Source organism: Oryx dammah, unplaced genomic scaffold, assembly GCF_014754425.2.
Source record: "Oryx dammah isolate SB20612 unplaced genomic scaffold, SCBI_Odam_1.1 HiC_scaffold_22, whole genome shotgun sequence".
Lineage (NCBI taxonomy): Eukaryota > Metazoa > Chordata > Mammalia > Artiodactyla > Bovidae > Oryx > Oryx dammah.
In genome coordinates, this window is record NW_024070206.1 from 20,305,958 (window position 1) to 20,327,339 (window position 21,382).

The following is a 21,382-nucleotide window of genomic DNA, read 5'->3' on the forward strand; positions in this document are numbered from 1 at the left end:
CCTTTTCACAGAAAGCACCTGCATACCTACCCCCCAGTCACTCTACTCCATACTGACTTTTCTTCATTGATAGCCTTTATCTCTGCCTCAAATACTGCCCATTTTGGTTTTCTTGTCTCTCTCCCATCTCTATCCCATGCTCCAATCCCTTAGGTTATTTGACTTCTTAATATTAAAACCTTTTCACTCCACTTTAGCCACTTATTTTTCCTCTTTTGAATTTTGTTAGGGTTCCTTTGGCATTTCTACTTCAGCAATCATCATTTTCCTATGATTTCTAAATGAAAAACCATGCTGCTTTTTTGAATACACATATATACACAAATGAACTGTGGTTAAATATACTTAATATAGAATTTACCACTTTTAATCATTCTTTAATGTATAATTGACATGAAACATCAGTTTCAGGTGTACAACACAATAATAATTTTATTTGTATATATTGCAAAACGATCACAGTAAGTTAGTAACACCCATCACCATGCATAGTTGAAAATTTTTTTATGAAATTTAGTCTCTTAGCAACTTGCAAATATGCAATACAGTGTTGTTAACTACAGTCACGATATATTCCTTTTTACCCGTAACTTTTTTGTTTAATCTTTTGACCTCTTTTATTCATTTCTGCCCTCCCCTCCTTCCAGCAACCACCAATCTGTTCTTTGTATCTATGAACTTTTTTTTTTAACGTCCTCTATCTAAGAGAGATCCTATGGTGTTTGTCTTCCTGTCTGACTTATTTCACTTGGCATAATACCCTCAAAATCGCCATGTTATCAAATGGCAAGACTTCATTCTTTTTTATGGCTGAATAATTTACCATCGTATATATAATCACATTTTTTTATCCATTCATCCATAGATAGGCACTGCAGTTGTTTTCACATCTTGGCTATTATAAATAACATGTTTGCAAGTTAGTGTTTTCCTTTTCTTCAGATAAATACCCAGAAGTGGAATTGCTAAATCATAAGGAATTATATTTTTAATATTTTGAGGAACCTCCATACAGTCTCCTACAGTGGTTATATCCATTTACATTTCTACCAATAGTGCTAAAGGGTTCTCTTTTCTCCATATCCTTGCCGACACTGTTTTTTTTTAATGTGTAGGTCTGTGGTGTTCAATTCATCCAACTACTGTGCAACCACTACCAGCAACCAACTTCAGAACCTTTTCATCTACCCCAACTGAAACTCTACCCATTAAACAATAATTCCCCACTCCCCCTGGTCCCTGGCAGCCACCATGTCATTCTCTGTCTCTATTAAGTTGACTACTCTAAGTACTTCATAAAAATGGAATGATGTAACATTTATCCTTTCTTGACTGGCTTATTTCACTTAGCCATGTCTTCAAGGTTCATCCATGTTGTAACATGTGTCCTTCCTTTTACAGGCGGAATAATATTCCATTTATTGTACGTAAAAACCACATTTTGTTTATCCACTGACAAAGACTATGCTAAGAATATGAGTGTACAATGGACTATACAATCAAACATATATTTTATGCCTCTATTTTCTTTATGGATCCTTTCTTCTCTTTTAGGCTCAAACTATCTTTATTCCAAGATCTGAAAATATATTTTCTTTTATTCCTTGTAATTTTTTTTTCACATTTAACTCTTCCCATCTATCTGTAATGACAGTCTTTAATAACAATCTTATTCCTTTACATGGGGCTTCCCAGGTGGCTCAGTGGTAAAGAATCCACCTGCAACACAGGAGACCCGGGTCCAATCCCTGGGTCAGGAAGATCCCCTGGAAAAGGAAACGGCAACCCACTCCAGTATTTCTGCCCGGGAAATCCCATGGACAGAAGAGCCTGCCAGGCTACGTGGGATCACAAAGATCCCATGGACTGTAGCAACTTAGCAACTGAGCACGCATGCAAATAATGTTAAACTAGAAATGCAAATATCATTAATAGGAATCAGATGACAAGTGAAAATATTTGCCACACATACGAAAAAGAACTAGTAATCAAAGAGCTGTAACAAATCAATTTTAAAAAAAAAATCAGAAGACAACTTGAGGCAGTCCAAAGAACAAGAAATACAAACATGGAGTAAACACAGAGAAATATTCAGATTCATTCATAATTTTAAAACTAGAAAATAACAGATAACTTTTCATTTAAAAGACTGACAGAATTAAGGCTGTGTTGGCAAGGATTAAGGAAAATCATACATATGAATATTCATACACTACTGATGGCAAAGAAATTGGGATTACCTCTTTGGAGAGGAATTTGGCAAAACTATTAAAATATAGATGCACAGCCTTTTGTCTTAATAATCCAATTTTAGTATTTACCCTACAGGTATACTATACAAATATGCAAAGATAATATACAAAGGCATTCGCCAAAAGGTTACTTGTACCCAAAACACTGGGGAAATAGTCTGCTGTTGCTAAGTCACTTCAGTTGTGTCCGACTCTGTGACCCCACAGACGGCAGCCCACAGGGGAAATAGTCTACTAATTTTATAAAACCTAGCTAAACGAAGTACAGTATATTTTCATGCTAAAAGTTATGCAAAATTCTTATTTCTCTGACTGCTCTTCTTCAGCAGAAACTCGAAGTGTCAGGAGTAACTCAGGACCTGATCCTGGATCCCTTTTTAATCCCTACTGCTGCTAAGTCGCTTCAGTCATGTCCGACTCTGTGCAACCCCAGAGATGGCAGCCCACCAGGCTCGCTCATCCCTGGGATTCTCCAGGCAAGAACACTGGAGTGGGTTGCCATTTCCTTCTCCAATGCAAGAAAGTGAAAAGCGAAAGTGAAGATGCTCAGTCGTGTCCGACTCTTAGCAACCCCATGGACTGCAGCCTACCAGGCTCCTCTGTCCATGGGATTTTCCAGGCAAGAGTACTGGAGTAGGGTGCCATTGCCTTCTCCTGTGTCTTCTGAGTCTCCTGCACACACACACAGACACGCATGCTCACACACATCACGCGGCCCAGATGCTTCTCCTCATAAATTGCTTCAGGGATTGTTAGGCCTAACACACTCCCTAAACAACCTGATCCACTGAAGAGCTACTCCCTTCCAAGTCTGTATCTCTAGTCCTCTAAAATTCCGAATCTGTCTACCCAGCTGCCTATCTGTCATCTTCACATGGGTGTTTAACCAAAAAATTACTACAGAAAATTCTTAATTTTCTGTCAAACTTTCTTCACATTCCCCACCCTTCTTCTCCATTTCAATAAATGGCACCACCATCCATCCATCCATCACTTAAGCCAAAAACTCAGAAATACTGACTCCATCTCTAAGACACATTTCAAATTAAACCCATGTCTTTCCATATCAATTGCTAACCAACCCAAACCACTATCACCACTTAGGCTAGCGCAAAACTCGCCAAATTATCTCCCTGTTTGTATTCTTACTCTATCCCTCCCTTCTCTCTCACACACACATATTCCTTCTACAAGCAGCCATCAGTGGTCAGACCTCTTAAAACTAAAAATCAGATGCTACCACTGACTTGCTTTTTTGTATTAGTTTCCTACCGGAAAAAAATTGCAACTCAAACTAAACCATATGGAACAGAATTAATGGAACAGACATGTGAGAAAATTTTTAACGCATTTAAAATTCTCAAAGAAATAAGAGAAAATTCCAACATGCAGCAGGACTAAACAGAACCAAGAAGAAATGCAGAGTATGAAAGGACGACGGCTGAAATAAAGGGCTCCACAGATTTGGTAAACGGACAAACAAAAGAATGGGCTAGCGAGCTAGAAGATCAGGTAGAGGACAGTTGCAGAAGATATCAAGAGAGAATTTTAAGAAAAACATTACAGTTAAGAGATGGAGAAGAGACAAGAAGCGATAGAATCCATATTAACAGAATTCCCAGAAAGAAAAAAATTGAAGACAAACTACTTGAGAAAATGACAATCATTTTCCAGAACTGAGGAAAGATCAAAGATCTTAGATGAAAATGTCTGGAATATAACCTGGCATATTCCCAATAAGTAGCTAACTGTTGAATGAAAGAAGGATGGAATGAATGAATATGAATCCAAGTGCCAAACAGGACAGAAAAGGAACTATACCCAGACACACTATAGACTGAAAAAGATAAACAAAAATTTCAAAATCTAGAGAGGAACTGCAGGTCACACACACAGGAAAAGAAATCAAGCTGACATCACAACTTGCAAAAAGCAACAGCAGAGATGAGAAAATAATGTAGAAATATTTTAAAATGTAAAGGGAAAAGAATTTCAAACCAAAAATCTTTAATCAAACTAAGCTATCATTTAAAAGTGAGGTTTAACAAATCATATTTTCAGGCATAAAAAGGTCTTAGAATGTATATATAAAAAACCCTGTTTGAAAATTGTTTTCTTAAGCAGGCACTTAACTGAAATAAATCTGTGAGAACACTATGTGATATATGGTAATTGCATGCATGTTCAGTAACTAAGTCATGTCTGACTCTTTGTGATCCCAGGGACTGTAGTTCACCAGGCTCCTCTGTCCATGGAGTTTTCCAGTTAAGAATACTGAAATGGGTAGTAATTTTCTACTCCAAGGAATCTTCCCGACCCAGGGATCGAACCCATGTCTCCTGCATCAGCAGGCACATTCTGTACCAGTGAGCCACCTGGGAAGCCCTTATATGGGAATTAATTATTTGTTAGGGAATTAGGTTATTTGTTAGGAATAACCTAACAGATCTAGTATATCATACAAAAAGAAAAATGACAGATGGATGGATGCCTGAAGAATACCTCTACAGAACTAAAATTCTACAAAACATCAACATGGCTGCTGGGACCTTGTGGGGTCGGGAGGTGTAGTGGCAGAGACGAAAGGAAACTGAGAAAGTGGGTAAAGTACTTCTCTTGTTTGGAAGAAAGAAAATATACATATTTGAATATATATTTGAAAATATACATATTTAAATATATATTAAAATATACTTGTAAGATTAAGAAACTGTGGGAAATGAACAAAAATACAGTAAATAGAATGTAAATAATTTCCAATAGATATGAAAATTACAATAAATGAAAATGGATTAAACTCATTAATTAAAAGATAAAGAGTCTCTGAGGTTGGGTAAAAATGAGATTCAGCAATATATTTTGTAAAAGAGACCCCAAAAGGATACAAAAACAGTTAACAATAAAAGGACAGGAAGAAGACGCACCAGGAGATGCAACCCCAGGTTGGCAGACTCTTTTTCAACCCCATTCATCAACCATTCAGACCCTTACTGATCTGGGGACAGCTCCCTGTCATTCCTGGGCCTAGGGGTTCCAGTTTTCCTTTTAGGACAGGGCTTCAATTTCTGCTTCCTAATATGCCTTTGAGTTTTCTTTTCCATTTCAAGCACCTGCTGATTCTGCTTTTTTGCTTTCAAGCTCAGATGTGTTTTTTAACTATTTTATTTTTATCTAGCTTTCCATATACATTACTGAAAAAGAAGGGAGTGTCCCCAGTCTGCCTCACAGTCCAGAAATCCCCAGAGCATACACTTAATGTCTTCATCTACATCATGGAATAGTAAGGCTCAAATAATAAGGCTATGAGAAAATGTTATCTTCACATACACAGTCTTTGGTGCATATAAAATATTCAAATGCTGCCCTCTAAATTTACCAGCAATTTTACATTCTAACTAAAGAAAGTAAAGATGGAACCCTATGAATGGAATGGAAATTCCTAACTTTTTTCCTGATCCAGCTTCCACTGGGCTACAGCTATGCTGAAAGTAAAAATGTTTCTTCCAAAATTGTTTTGAGGAAAAAATGTAACTAGTAAAAGATGAAATCAACAGAATTCAAATGACCCTTAAGAGTAGGGACTACCCTGTGGTCCAGTGGTTAACACTCCATGCTTGCACTGCAGGTGGCAGTGGTTCCATCCCTGGTTGAGGAACTAAGATGCCGTGAAGCATTGACAAAGTAAAATGGTTACTTTAAAAAATAATAATAAATAAAAGTTATGGAGCTCATCCCTTAAAAGAGAAAGAGAGAGTCATTCAGTTAGGAAAGTGACTATTATTTTCTCTGTGATTTGATCTGAGAGACTTTAGTCCAAGATTCTATTCTGAGTCTACCACTGACTTCTGTTTCTTCTTGAAAGTAAAGTTAGGCTAGATTACATTGAAGAACTCCTATTCTTCCAAAATCCTGATTCCAGAGGTTTAGAACAATTTCATTCCATTCTATGTTTCTACGAATACAAGAATGACAGCTTAAACTACTAAACAATTTTGACATCCTTATTGCTGTGCTCCCCCATGCAAAAGGGCTTCTCTGGTAGCTGAGTCAATAAAGAATCTGCCTGCAATACAGGAGATCATCTGCAGCACAGATGACCTGGGTTCGATCCCTGGGCTAGGAAGATCCCCTGGAAAAAATAAATGGCAATCCATTCCAGTACTCCTGCCTGGAAAATCCAATGGACAGAAGGGCCTGGCAGACTACAGTCTGTGGGATCACAAGGGTCGGACACGACTTAGTGACTAAACAACCATTACCCATGCAAAAAAAGTAAATCATCAGACATAAATATTAAACACTTCCTATTTGCACAAAGACCAAAAGCTTAACTCCCAAACTAACAGAAAAGCTTTAAGATAAATCTTAAATATGGCTGTATTTCTGGAATAAGAACTGGACCTCTCTACCATCTCAACTACTTAAACAGTTAAGAGTTTCAGTCTCTGAAATGGGTTCATGCCTGCTTTATCATACCTTCCCAAAGTAAGCTGTGGGTGATTTTCACCACAATGTTTCTGGCAGCTATTTCATAACATTCCCTCACAAGAATATGATGGTTGTATTTCAGACCAAGAAATCAGTATCATAAAAATCACAAATTTAACCAACAGCATGAAAAAGATGAAAACAACCACTTCCTTTAAAATAAACTGTCTTTTTAACACTGTCCTTAAGATTACATTTTCTACAGTTCTTAAGAGATGTCTATGGTCTATTTTATATAGTTCTATATTAATTTTTATAATAAACAGGTATTACTTACATAATATACAAATGAAAAATTTTTTAAATAATAAGTTAACTTCCACTTGGTTTGCTCTGGAGAACTACAGTGTTCTGGTTAGAACCCAAGGGGAAAGACTGATGAGATGGCAGATGAGAGAAGTACCTCAGACAGAGCTTGAGGAAGAAGTAAGAGGTACTTTCTGTGTTTTATGTTTTCTAATCCAGCCATTAAAATATGAAAGCAAACAAAAGATTAAGGACAGAAGCTCAATCCAGTAAAATAGGTTGCACTTTGTGTTGGTGTTGCTGTGTATTATCTCCTTCAAAAATCTAAAAGTGAAAGTAAAAGTTGCTCAGTCGTGTCCAACTCTTAGCGACTCCATGTAATTCTCCAGGCCAGAATACTGGAGTGGGTAGCCTTTCCCTCCTCCAGGGGATCTTCCCAATACAGGGATCAAACCCAGGTCTCCTGAATTGCAGGTGGATTCTTTATCAGCTGAGCCACAAGGGAAGACCAAGAACACTGGAGTGGGTAGCCTGTCCCTTCTCCAGGGGATCTTCCAAACCCAGGGATCAAACCCAGGTCTCCCGCATTGCAGGCAGTTTCTTTACCAACTGAGCTAGCAGGGAAGCCCTAAAGCACAGTATTAATTTAGAAGACTGTATAAAGTAAATGCACTGTAAATAGTCAATTTAGTTTAGCTCTATGTGTTTATTACCTTCAAAATTCCACAAAGGTAACCAGCAGTATAAAAGAGAGCAGCACTTAGACAGCCAAATTGCTTGAAATATAAACAACCAAGCAAGGGTTCATGCTTGCTTTAACATATCTTCCCAAAGTAAGCCATGGTTGATTTTTAGCACAATGTTTTCTGGCAGCTATTCCACAACATTTTCCCACAAGAAAATGACGATTGTATTCCAGACCAAGAAATTACACCCGCCCACAGAGAGCAGGCCACAGGGAAGGACAGCAAGAACTGAAGCACGGCAGGGGAGACAAAGAGGCTAAACAGAGGAAGAAGGATCGACATGAAGCACCTCGTCACTGTGTCGTTTGATCTTTATGATGACAAAAGCAACTTAAGGCTTTAAAAAAGTCAGTGACACAATTTGAGTAGCATGTTTAAAAGGGGCATTGAGGGGAAAAAAGGGGCCGTTGGTGAAACTCTGGAAGAGAGACTAAAGAGGAATACAGGAAAGACATGGAGACCACTTCAAGTATGACGACCAGATTGTAAGATGGGAGTAAGAGTCCACAAGAGCAAGGAGACTAGAATGACACCACCAACAAGAAGCAGAAGTGCTTTGAAAATACTTTAAAAGAAACAATTATCCATTGTATTTGTCTAATAGAAATGACCAAACAATATCTCAAATTTTTTAAAACATAAAGTTCCCATTACTTCATTAGATAATATTTACAAAAGAGAATGTAAAAATATTTTTTGGCATTGTCAACAGTGGACCATAAAGGATCATATTCTAACAATACAGTTAGAATTTTTAAAGAAAAGTAATACAGGCAGTTGGATTTAGAATGATCTACTTGCCCTCGATATCTAAGCATATTTACATATAAATTTATTTCCAGAACAGTAAAGGTCAATATACAAAATACTCATCTGCAATGGAGAGTTGACATAAATGACTTCTAAGATTCTAAAAGTGAGTTGCTGGGGTTACTGACCTCTTTCTGGCCTGACAGGGCTCTAAATGTGTGACTTCCATAGGCCAGCAGAGGGCTGCAACAGCCCAGAGAAAAGGGTCAGGCAGCTTTGCTTGCATCTCTGGCACTGAGTGGTGGAAAATTTACAATACTGAAAGTAGAGATCTAATAACCATGACGTACTCACTCCACTATCAACAGACTCTAAAAGCAGGTAAAGACCAATCCCCCAGATCCTGAAAACTAGCAACACTCACCATTAAGCATTCTGCCACCAGCTCCTTTCACTTATTGCAAAATAGTAAAGTATTTGGAAGCAGAACAAAATCTCACTAATGTAGGGTAATTAGAAGGGAAAAAAGCCAGTCAAAATGCGTTAGCAATTCACACTTCCTTCCAGACCACTGCTCCACACTACTGCTACAAGACTAACCTTCCTAAAATGATTTCATGAGATTACTCTCACACCTACTTTGCCAATCTGTTCTGCATATAGTGCAATGTTGAAGTCTTTACTCTGCCTAGATTTAAAGGTAGATTTCTACCTCGTGTATATAATCATTTTCAGCTCCACTAGCCAGTCCACCCTTACTGTTATATACAATACACAACAGAGCTGAAATGGAAAATGTCACCGTGGTGAACCCTGGAGAAAGAAAGAAATTTACACAGGTCTAGGGAAAGGGTAGAGCCACTGCTGGAAAAAGTCTGCACAAAGAGGGAGATAGGACTTCGCTGGGGGAAGAAAGGAAATGGCTCAGGGAAAGATATACAGAGGCCTTCAACTAAACTTATAAATGTTTAATTCTTAAGTCTGCAGACAGGTGCCATATGCACACTATGCTGTTTTCTGTACTTTTAAATTATCTGAAATATGTGAAAATAAAAAACATTTTTGGTATTTTAACTTCACCCCTCAAAAGACAAGTAACTCTTGATCTGCTCAGGAGATCAGACTTCTGGACCATTCTCAGTACTACTCACCCTTTAATTCTGAATACACTCTAACTCATTTTTACAGCTTTCCTTAAAAATGATAAGTACATATTTTAGCCTTAAATGAAAGGAAAGGACTTTTAACTGCTTAGATAATTGCATATAGTTTGAATAGCGGTGCATAAAAAAATAAAGAGATTTGAAATAAAAAGCATGGCATAAAAACCCAGAATAGTTTTTATGATAATCACAGCTTCTGCAATATAAGCCTGAAATCCTGAAAATCATCTTTATCTACACCCAAACTCTCTATGTGTTAGAGGTAGTTGAAGTCAGTACCCCTTCTCAAGAGAGTAACACTTATGAAAGTATTAAGTTATTTCTCATCTATATACCACACCATTCCCACACTGACCCAACAATAAGGTGGGTGATTAACACTACGTCAATTATAGCCAAAATTGTAGCTTCCACACAACTTCACACCAGGGCTGAATTGTCTGGGTCTTTCAGTCCTGATCTACCACTTCTGAGTCCTGCACACTCTCTGACATAAATCCACTTACAATATTACCCACAAGAATTCAGGACAACTGCCAACTTTAAATGAAGTATAACCTATAAAAATACCAAATGGCTGTATTATACACCTGAAACTAATGACTGGTCTATATATCAACTAGACAGCAATAAAAAAAAGAATTCAGGATAACTGCATATGAGTCATTTAAAAGGTGCTCTAAGTTGACTTAGGATAATAGTATGCATGATTAGTAGCTCTTTTTAGTCAGGTCAGTTTAGGATTGTACACTGCTTTCCTGTCAAAGGATGCTGAGGAGAGTAACGAGGAACGTGGTACAGAGGGAACAAAGCATAATGAATTCCCTGCAGTCTAACAGCAGTAAGTATGTGACACGAAAAGGGTGGTACTGTGGAAAGTCCAACCCCAATGGCAAAGAGTATGTGTCTATTTAGTTTCATTTTTAAAATAAAGCATTTCCTGAAATATAACAATGTAAATATTATGAACTGGAGGTAAAAAGGCAAATCTCACTGATGATGCCAATATTAAATAGCTTTATCTATAAAAAGAAATATCCTGTAAGTCTAAAAACATAAATTTAGGACTATTTAAGAATGTAACAGTTTTACATCAAAAACTGAACTTAAATTTCCAACTCAGTGATTCTTCATCTTTTTTGGACAGACCCATCTCAAAGCCCAAAGCCATAGGACCTTCAACTAAAAAATCTGCAATGTAACTTCCAGATGTTTACAGAGCCTCTCTGTAATTATGGATTCTTGTTGTAAGTAATTATCTCTTCCAGCTAGATTTTAAGCTCCATACAAGCAGAAACTATCTTCTTCAGATATGTGCTTAGCAATGGCACCTAAAACCTTAATATCTAAGCACTTTTTCAATGGTCTCCTTGTCTGCTATATGAATTCTATACAACCTCTTGAATTATTTTCCAAGAAAACCTGTGTTACATTATTCCCCATCTTGGAAATTTGTTTTTATCAAGCCCCTCTTCCTTGCAATCACGACCTTTTTCATCTGCTACCCATTTTCTTCCCCTCAGTCCCAATTCATCCTCTTAGGCCAGTAAGACCATTCGCCTGACATTAGCACTGGGGTGATCCCTTAAAATGTGATGGAATCTGGGGTACAACAATGAACAAGACAGACACAATCCATGTCCTTGAGGGCTCATTGAAAAAACTAAAAAGCTTTTGAATGATTAAAGAATATGGTCCCCTTTCACATATTCAGTGTAAATTCTAAAAAAAAAAGCACTACAGCTAAGATCATATTAAAATATTCAGTGTAAATTCTTTAAAAAACACTACAGAAAAATATCAGGGAAGATCATATTAAATTCCTACCTCAACAACACTAAATGCAATACTGTTCATAAAAACATTTATTTAAAATTTGTTGGGTCTTCCTTGGTGGTCCAGTGCTTAAGAACCTGCCTTCCAATGCAGGGGATGCAGGTTCCATTCCTGGTTAGGGAACTAAGATCCCACATGAGGCAGGGCAACTAAGCCCATGTGCCACAACTAAGACCCAACACAGCCAAAACAAACAAATATAAGAAAATAAAAGTTGTTAATTAAGCATGCACTGTTTAAAACCTTGATTATATCCACAATACTTGTTCATTGTGGCAAAGCTTGAAAATACAGAAAAATAAATTCTGGTTACGATCATATTCAATATCCAGAGATAGTCTGTCACATTGTCAGACTGAATCATTCAAGAACTTCCCTTGTAAAAATTCATAATACGAAATAATTATTTTCCCCACAAAGGCTCAAATTTTATATATATTATTTCTTTTTTTTCTCTTAATAATATCAACTTCTTTGAAGGTATAATTTTTTAAAGGAGCAATACAATCACTAATTTAAATTCATCTGTACAATGAAAACAAACTTCAAAAGGGCATGGTAAAGAGTGAATTGAAGGGAAAAAAGTAGAAGCAATGACAGATACTATTTTCTTGGGCTCCAAAATCACTGCAGACAGTGAGTGCAGCCATGAAATTAAAAGACGCTTCCTCTTTGGAAGGAGCAAGACAGTGTATTAAAAAGTAAATACATCACTTTGCCAACAAAGGTCTAGACTCAAAGCTATGTTTTTTCCGGTAGTCATGAACGGATTTGAGAGTTGGACCATAAAGAGGGCTGAGCACCGAAGAATTGATGCTTTTGAATTGTGGTGCTGGAGAAGACTCTTGAGAGTTCCTTGGGCTCCAAGAAGATCAAACCAGTCAATCCTAAAGGAAATCAACACTAAATACCCATTGGAAGGACTGACGCTGAAGCATCTTTGGCCACCTGACGCAAAGAACTGACTCATCGGGAAAGACCCTGATGCTGGGAAAGATTGAGGGCAGAAGGAGAAGGCAGAGACAGAGGATGAGAGGGTCAGATGGTTAGACAGACTCAGTGGACATGACTCTGACCAAATTCTAGTAAACAGTGAAGGACAGAGGAAACTGGAGTGCAGCAGTCCATGGGGTCACAAAGAGTTGGACACGATCCAGCAACATTCAATAACAACAGAGTGAATGAGAATTTATGAGGACAGCCCATTATCAGTCACAGGAGGTTTGTAATTATGCCTCTGACCAAAGGATTTGAAGTATCAATTCACAGAAGAGAAAGGGCAAATGATTATTTCTCCACATTATTAGCTAATGATCAAATTCCTGTAGTGAAAATCAAATCCATTCACACCACAATTTAAGATTAAAGTCTTCGATAACAAGAAAGTGGTTATATAATTTAAATGGAAGTGAAGTCGTTCAGTCGAGTCCGACTTTTTGCGACCCCATGGGCTATAGCCTACCAGGCTCCTCCCTCCATGAGATTCTCCAGGCAAGAATACTGGAGTGGGTTGCCATTTCCTTCTCCAGGGGATCTTCCCGACCCAGAGATTGAACCTGGGACTCCAGCATTCCAGGCAGATGCTTTAACCTCTGAGCCACCAGGGAAGCCCAATTTGGACATAAATATTAATGTTAACCAACAACAGATAGGGACAGATTTATTTTCACTGGATATTGCAAAGCTACTGAACAACAGCACCTGAAGGGGGAGGAGGAGCTAAGGAGGGGAAAAGTATACGGGAAAGGAACAGCGAGTGAGCCCCTTTGCTGTTACACATTCCTGTTTACTTTCAATAGTGTGAGGACTAATAGAAGGTAAAGAAGTATTTTTTGGTCCTGTTTGACTGCAGCCTAAAGAGAACACTCACCTTCATTCTTGAGATGTTTTTATGAACCCTGGAAGACAGGGATAATTTCTGGAGGGTGAATAACCACAGCTGGGTGATCATCTCAACTAAAAATCTGCAAACAGACGACATGATCCTCTACACAGAAAACCCTAAAGACTCCACCAGAAAATTACTAGAGCTAATCAATGAATATAGTAAAGTTGCAGGATATAAAATCAACACAGAGAAATCTCTTGCATTCCTATACACTAATAATGAGAAAATTTCAAGAAATTAAGGAAACAATTCCATTCACCATTGCAACGAAAAGAATAAAATACTTAGGAATATATCTACCTAAAGAAACAAAAGACCTATATATAGCAAACTATAAAATATTGGTGAAAGAAATCAATATGCTAAGTCGCTTCAGTCGTGTCTGACTCTGTGCAACCCCATAGACGGCAGCCCGCCAGGCTACCCTGTCCCTGGGATTCTCCAGGCAAGAACACTGGAGTGGGTTGCCATTTCCTTCTCCAATGCATGAAAGTGAAAAGTGAAAGTGAAGTCGCTCAGTCGTGTCCGACCCTCAGCGACCCCATGGACTGCAGCCTTCCAGGCTCCTCAGTCCATGGGATTTTCCGGGTAAGAGTACTGGAGTGGGGTGACATTGCCTTCTCTGGAAAGAAATCAAAGAGGACACTAATAGATGGAGAAATATACTATGTTCATGGATCGGAAGAAGCAATATAGTGAAAATGAGTATACTACCCAAAGCAATCTATAGATTCAATGCAGTCCCTATCAAGCTACCAACGGTATTTCTCACAGAGCTAGAACAAATAATTTCACAATTTGTATGGAAATACAAAAAACCTTGAATAGCCAAACCAATCTTGAGAAAGAAGACTGGAACTGGAGGAATCAACCTGCCTGACTTCAGGCTCTACTACAAAGCTACAGTCATCAAGACAGTATGGTACTGGCACAAAGACAGAAATATAGATAAATGGAACAAAATAGAAAGCCCAGAAATAAACCCACGCACCTATGGACACCTTATCTATGACAAAGGAGGCAAGAACATACAATGGAGAAAAGACAGTCTCTTTAACAAGTGGTGCTGGGAAAACTGGTCAACCACTTGTAGAAGAATGAAACTAGAACACTTTCTAACACCATACACAAAAATAAACTCAAAATGGATTAAAGATCTAAACCTAAGACCAGAAACTATAAAACTCCTAGAGGAGAACATAGGCAAAACACTCTCCGACATAAATCACAGCAGGATCCTCTATGACCCACCTCCTAGAATATTGGAAATAAAAGCAAAAATAAACAAATGGGACCTAATTAATATTAAAAGCTTCTGCACAACAAAAGAAACTATAAGCAAGGAGAAAAGACAGCCTTCAGAATGGGAGAAATTAACAGCAAATGAAGCGACTGACAAACAACTAATCTCAAAAATATACAAGCAACTCCTGCAGCTCAATTCCAGAAAAATAAACGACCCAATCAAAAAATGGGCCTAAAGAACTAAACAGACATTTCTCCAAAGAAGACATACAGATGGCTAACAAACACATGAAAAGATACTCAACATCACTCATTATCAGAGAAATGCAAATCAAAACCACAATGAGGTACTATTTCACGCCAGTCAGAATGGCTGCTATCCAAAAGTCTACAAGCAATAAATGCTGGAGAGGGTGTGGAAAAAAGGGAACCCTCTTACACTGTTGGTGGGAATGCAAACTAGTACAGCCACTATGGAGAACAGCGTGGAGATTCCTTAAAAAAATGGAAATAGAACTGCCATTATGACCCAGCAATCCCACTGCTGGGCATACACACTGAGGAAACCAGAATTGAAAGAGACACGTGTACCCCAATGTTCATCGCAGCACTGTTTATAATAGCCAGGACATGGAAGCAACCTAGATGTCCATCAGCAGATGAATGGATAAGAAAGCTGTGGTACATATACACAATGGAGTATTACTCAGCCATTAAAAAAGAATACATTTGAATCAGTTCTAATGAGGTGGATGAAACTGGAGCCAATTATACAGAGTGAAGTAAGCCAGAAAGAAAAATACCAATACAGTATACTAACGCATATATATGGAATTTAGAAAGATGGTAACGATAACCCTGTATGCGAGACAGCAAAAGAGACACAGATGTATAGAATGGTCTTTTGGACTCTGTGGGAGAGGGCGAGGGTGGGATGATTTGGGAGAATGGCACTGAAACATATATAATATCATATATAAAACGAATCACCAGTCCAGGTTTGATGCATGATACAGGATGCTTGGGGCTGGTGCACTCGGATGACCCAGAGGGAGTATGGGGAGGGAGGTGGAAGGGGGGTTCAGGATGGGGAACACGTGTACACCCATGGCAGATTCATGTTGATGTGTAGCAAAACCAATACAATATTGTAAAGTAATTAGCCTCCAACTAAAATAAATTTATATTAAAAAATAATAAAAATAAATAAATAAAAATCTGCAAACAAACTGGATTGATCTTAAGAAAAAAACTGGGCTTCCCTAGTGGCTCAGACAGTAAAGAGTCTGCCGACAATGTGGGAGTCCTGGGTTCGATCCCTGGGTCGAGAAGATCTCCTGAAGAAGGAAATGGCAACTCATTCCAGTATTCTTGCTGGAGAATCCCAAGGACAGGGGAGCCTGGCAGGCTACAGTCCATGGGACTGCAGAGTCGGACACGACTGAGCGACTAACACTTTCCCAAACTTTAAGAAGAAACAATTGTCAAAATAATAGATGAACATTTATATTAACATAAATTTCAAGTTAGTTATTGAGTAATAGTGTCTGGAGTTGGAGACATTCCAGTGACAACTTTCTGAAGTCTTTTTCATAACTAGATATATAAAATTACTCTCATCATATATTAAAATAACATATGTGAAAGTATCTAACAGTACAAAAGCTCAATAAAAGTTCTTTTCTTTGATCACCAAGTAACTTCCAAATAGTCAAAATTAAGCTCTGGTAAAAAGGACTTATTTTAACTCAGAGGTTGCAAGAGTTTAGTACACAATATGAGAATATAAACCAAGGCTTTATTCCTAGTTACAACATTTTTGGGCAAATTATGGTAAGAAGTATTTTATAAATTAAAAATATTCTCAACTACCTGATATCATTAACCACCATCACTAATTAGTAAATTGCTATAAAGAACGTTTTTAGTATTTACTTCTACCCTGTTTGTTAAAGCTTCAGAAGTGGTAGAAGAGAAAGGAAAGAAAGCTGTGTACAATGTGGCTTTGGTAGAAGAGAAAATAAAAGTAGGTGCTTCTTTCCTCTTCCTTTACATTTGCTAATACTTCTCTTTCATAAAGCAGTCTTAGCATTACTCCAGAGAATTTTAACCTGGATCCTATCCATGGCTCAATATCATCAGATTAGTGGACATTTTGCTGATCTCAAGAGTAGTTGTGAAACTCAAGAGATCTGATGTAAAAATACTTCATGAACTACCGAGGATATAATTTTTTACATATTATTATCTTTTACCGTGAATTTATATATCTATTTCTAGGAAGAAAGACCAACGTACGCATGGTTTTTGTTTTCTATTGTAAGTTAGAACGCCAACAAAACTCCTACTTAGGAAGAAAAACAGTCTGAAATGTAAGAAGCTACAGGACTCTCACAACACTTTTAAGCAATAAAGGAATTTAAAAACATGGTATTTAATCACTAATATTTGTAGTATTTTCCCCAATTGTGGTGCAAATGCAAACTGATAAGCAGAAGTGTAAGCAACTACATTTCAAAACAATTTTAGTGCAATAAACAAATATTAAGCAATCAGCCAAAGAGACACAATTTTTAAATGCCAAAGAAATGATTTTGTAACTTAGCTTCATAATTTATCTTTTTTTTTTACCCTCAACTTGGAAGTATTTCTGTGGAGGGTTCTACTTCTAACCTAGACAAACTCCTATTTACTCTTCCTGACTCTATTCCTTTATAAAAGACCTAAATGAGTCTGGTTAGTTATCTTTTATCTTCACTCACTTTGTTTTAAGTATGTTTCTTTATGATCTGAAAGGATACATGCACCTCAATATTCATTTGCAACACTGTTTACAAAGTCAAGACATAGAAGCAACCTAACCGCCCATTGATAGAGGAATGGATGAAGCAGCCATGATACATATATTCAATGAAATATTACTCATTAATAATGAATAAAAAGAATGAAATAATGCCATTTGCAAGAACATGGATGGACCTAGAGAGTGTCATATTGAAGTAAGTCAGACAAAGGAGGAGGAGTACCATATGACAGCCCTTATATGTGGAATCTAAAAAGAAATGACGCAAACGAACTTGCGAAACAGAGCCTGAACTTAAGGCTGCTGGGCGGAAAGGACAGTTAGGGAGTTTGGGATGGACATGTATATACTGCTATATTTAAAATGGATAACCAACGAGAACCTACTGCTGCTCAATGCTGGAATGCTACTCAATGCTATGTGACAGCCTGGATGGGAGGGGAGTTTGAGGGAGAATGGGTACATGTATACGAATGGCTGAGTCCTGGTTCACCTGAAACTATCACAACATTGTTAATCAGCTATACCCCCAATACAAAATAAAAAGCTTAAAAAAAAAGTATATTCCCTTTGAACAATGAACATTAATATCAAGGTGGAGTCTGTTAAAACAGTTCTTAAAAAGCTGTTAACAACTGCATTCCTTCGGTAGCTGGTCAGACTAATTTGCTTCTGACATGTAAAAAAAAAAAAAAAAAAAAAAACACGAACAACGATATCAACATCTCATGAAAAGGCTTGCTGGCCTATCGTCCACAATTCTTTGTTTTTTTAACCAACACAGTAGAAGGTAAAATGCTGGCCCCACAAATTTTTCACAAAGTCGGAAACTTAAGAAACACTGCCTTAAAACTTCTCAAAATCAGCAAAGCACTCTTAATTAGAGGTAGAACAGAGAAATGGTTAAGAATGAGGACAGCAGAGCTGTCACTTTTTTGGGTCTGTGAATATCTGCACACCACATAACAGTTCAAAGCTTCATTTTTTTCAGCCATAGTGTCTGTTTTACTGGGTTATTATGAAAATTATCTGAAATAGTTCACTTAAAAACTCAAGATTCTAAGTGCTCAACAATGTTTATCATAACCTTTAGCTTCAAAGTTACAAATAATCCGTGTAACCACTACACTACAGTACTGATGTACTGACTCCCAGTATTATCAATGTAAAGCACTAAAAAGAAAGGTCTCTAAACCTAACAGCAAAAGTCAACACTTAGCCTTAACATTCCTACAGGGTATATTTTATTTTAGATCTACAAGATAACCTTAACATGAACTACTCAAAAGTTGAGTTTACAAAGGAAATTACATCTCCTGTTGCTGTATATCTCAAAACTAGCAACAAATTAACATTGTTACTAAGATACTTTAACTGTTACTTTTTAAAAGTCACTGTCTGTTAAAGAAACAGACTGTGCATGCATGAGTGTATATGAGAATGTTTTCAAATGCTATATGAAGAAACTTCATATTCTCCAGAGGAAGTCAGACTCTTAACAACCACAATATTTAAAATGTTCATAAGAGGCTTTACTAAGATTAGAACTAAGCAGGGATCAGAAAATGTATCTACAGGGAGTTATAATCTGTAAAACAGCAGGTGCTCAAAACAATGAAGGTAAGACTAAGCAAAAATCTAGGGATGTAGACACCTTAGATAATACAGTAGGAAACTGTTATTTTTTCTAAAAATATCACCACTTTTTATATGTATAAAAGCTTATAGAATATAATGTGCTTTCCATACATAATCATATTGGGCCATCAAAAATGCTGTAAATTATATAACAAAATGTTTTGTTTGCAGATTATAAACGCAAGGCGCTGAAAATTAATATGATTTGTCAAAAACCACAGTTAGGAAGTGACAAATCAAGAATTTAAACCCCAGTCCTCTCATTTATATTTCCCCTGTTCTTTCCACTATTCCATAAAGCTACTTCTTAAAAGAAAGAAATAAATTAGCACCTTCACAAAAAGAAATCTCTAGGCCAAACCACAGACATTTAATTAGGTGTGCTGAGTTGGGGAAGTCATTTCCCCTTATCAGGCCTTTATTTTTTCATCTGTAAAATGAGGGAAACAGATTAGAAAATTTGAAGTCCTTTCCAGTTCTAAGGCTAAATCTCTAGACCGTACCCTTTAAGAGTACCAGCATTTTACAAATACATGTTGATGTCAGCTTTAGCAATGAGTTCCAAGTCAGAAAGTGGTGTCATTAGCTATTAAGCAACGTATGGCAATTACTGGATAAATTCTTCACACCCAATCTGATAGATGCTGCTTCAGTAGCATCAAGTTTATATACAGAAAGCTGTCTAAACCTTTTCCAGACTACAATGGAAATTAAATATCACTGATCATTCTCTCTTTAGACTGAAACAATGCTCTTAATATATAAGAATGGTTTAAAGAAAATTTAACCACTAGTCAACCAGTACCAAGAAATTGAAATTTTTCAATATTATTTTTATTCCCTAGAATAAAAACCTCTTTTCCAATGAAGAGTTTTCCAAATATCCCTACTGTTTCTTTGATATCAGGTACATGTTTCACCAACTTCTATATGGGAAAAAAAAAGTAACATACAAGCATTTTGATAAAAACATCTTCCCTTTAAATTCATTCCACCAGTTAGGTACTTATCGCCAAACAAAATTCAAGCTTTTCTCCCCTTCACAGTAACAGAGAACTAAAGTCAAAGACTGCACAACATACTTCCACCTATTAAGTTCTTTCCTCATCTCAATATTTTTTTCTCTTCCTCAGTCTTCATGGAATACACATCCAGGGATTTCCACTTTCCCAGTTCTGCCTGTTCATAAAACCATCTTAACAACTATGGAAACCAGAGCGCTTAAGATCATTATAGGCCTCTTTCTCTTTTCCTTTCATGAATGCTACTTAGTTAGGTTTTACTTCATTTTAACACCTTGCCTGTCCTTAAAATAGAACACATATCCTGAATAGTTAATCTTGACCTCACTTACTCAACCATTCGCAGACCTTTAGAAATTTGTCCTTGTGTCAACTATAAAAAATTTTTTAGTAAACCTTCCCCCTCTTGCCTAGGAAACATTTCGAATGTTTACAGGTTTTTGCGTTTAGCCCAAATTAAAGACTTTCCCCAACAAGCTTAGTTAATATAACGACTTGATCTTACACAGTCGACGCTATCTCATTTTGTTTTTTAAGCCTCTTGGCACCAATACAGCATATGTTCTGCCAGTTCTGAGCTAATCTCCAGGAAAGCCTTTGTATAACGATTGAAGAAACTGAAACAGATCAGTGCCCAAGATTTTTAAGAGCCTACACAAGCATATGTTTTTAATCAGCAGTCAATTTATTTTAAAATAGCTATTTCACCAGTTCGCCTTCTTCCATAAAACCGTTTTAAAATAAAAAAGGACACACGACCGGGAACACAGGTTCAGGTCAAGTTCAGGACCAGAGGCTTTTCCGAAGCGTTGGGGATGCCGGGGTCTGAATCCCGTCACCGCGTCCACGGGTTGGCAGCGGGTGTCTAGCGGACATCACACTCTCGACCGCTACGCCGCTTGAAGCGTTCCCTACGGCTTCAACGGGTTCAAAAGTGTCAACTTCCCGTCCCAAACTGTTTCTTACTGTTATTATTAAAACAGCTGTCAGCTGAGCTCCGGTGACCTCTTTGTACAACCGTTTATTCAACGCTTTGGGATCCTCGAGAATGCGTCACGGCGGGTTACCCTCGAACGAGCTCCGAGAGCCCGACGGCCCGCGGGTCCGCGAGCACCGGCCCCGCTCACCCGCGCCGCCCTCCCGGCCTCACTCGGTCCCCGCGGCTCAGACTAGGCGCGCCCCCGCTCCGCCCCGCCCCGCCCCGCTCCGGCGGCGCCCCCGGCCGCGCACACCCGCTCCCCGCCCGCCCGCTCGCACACGCGCCGCGGCCCCGCCATGTTCCGGGAGCGGCGCGGCCGCCCGCCC

At 37.9% G+C, this 21,382-nt stretch overlaps 1 protein-coding gene across 4 annotated transcripts in view; it reads right to left on the reverse strand.

The window, feature by feature from the left end:
• The window catches only part of ANKRD12 (ankyrin repeat domain 12), a 97,852-nt gene that overhangs the window by 75,550 nt on the left and 920 nt on the right, over positions 1 to 21,382 (reverse strand). Inside the window, exon 1 of one of the 4 annotated variants that reach the window (XM_040264635.1) lies at positions 21,044 to 21,248. The exons of 2 other annotated variants lie outside the window; for them this stretch is intronic. The gene's annotated coding sequence lies outside the window, so the exon portion shown is untranslated. Of the gene's footprint in view, positions 1 to 21,043; positions 21,249 to 21,382 lie in introns of those variants that run through there. One more of the 4 variants, XM_040264633.1, reaches the window with a different exon arrangement.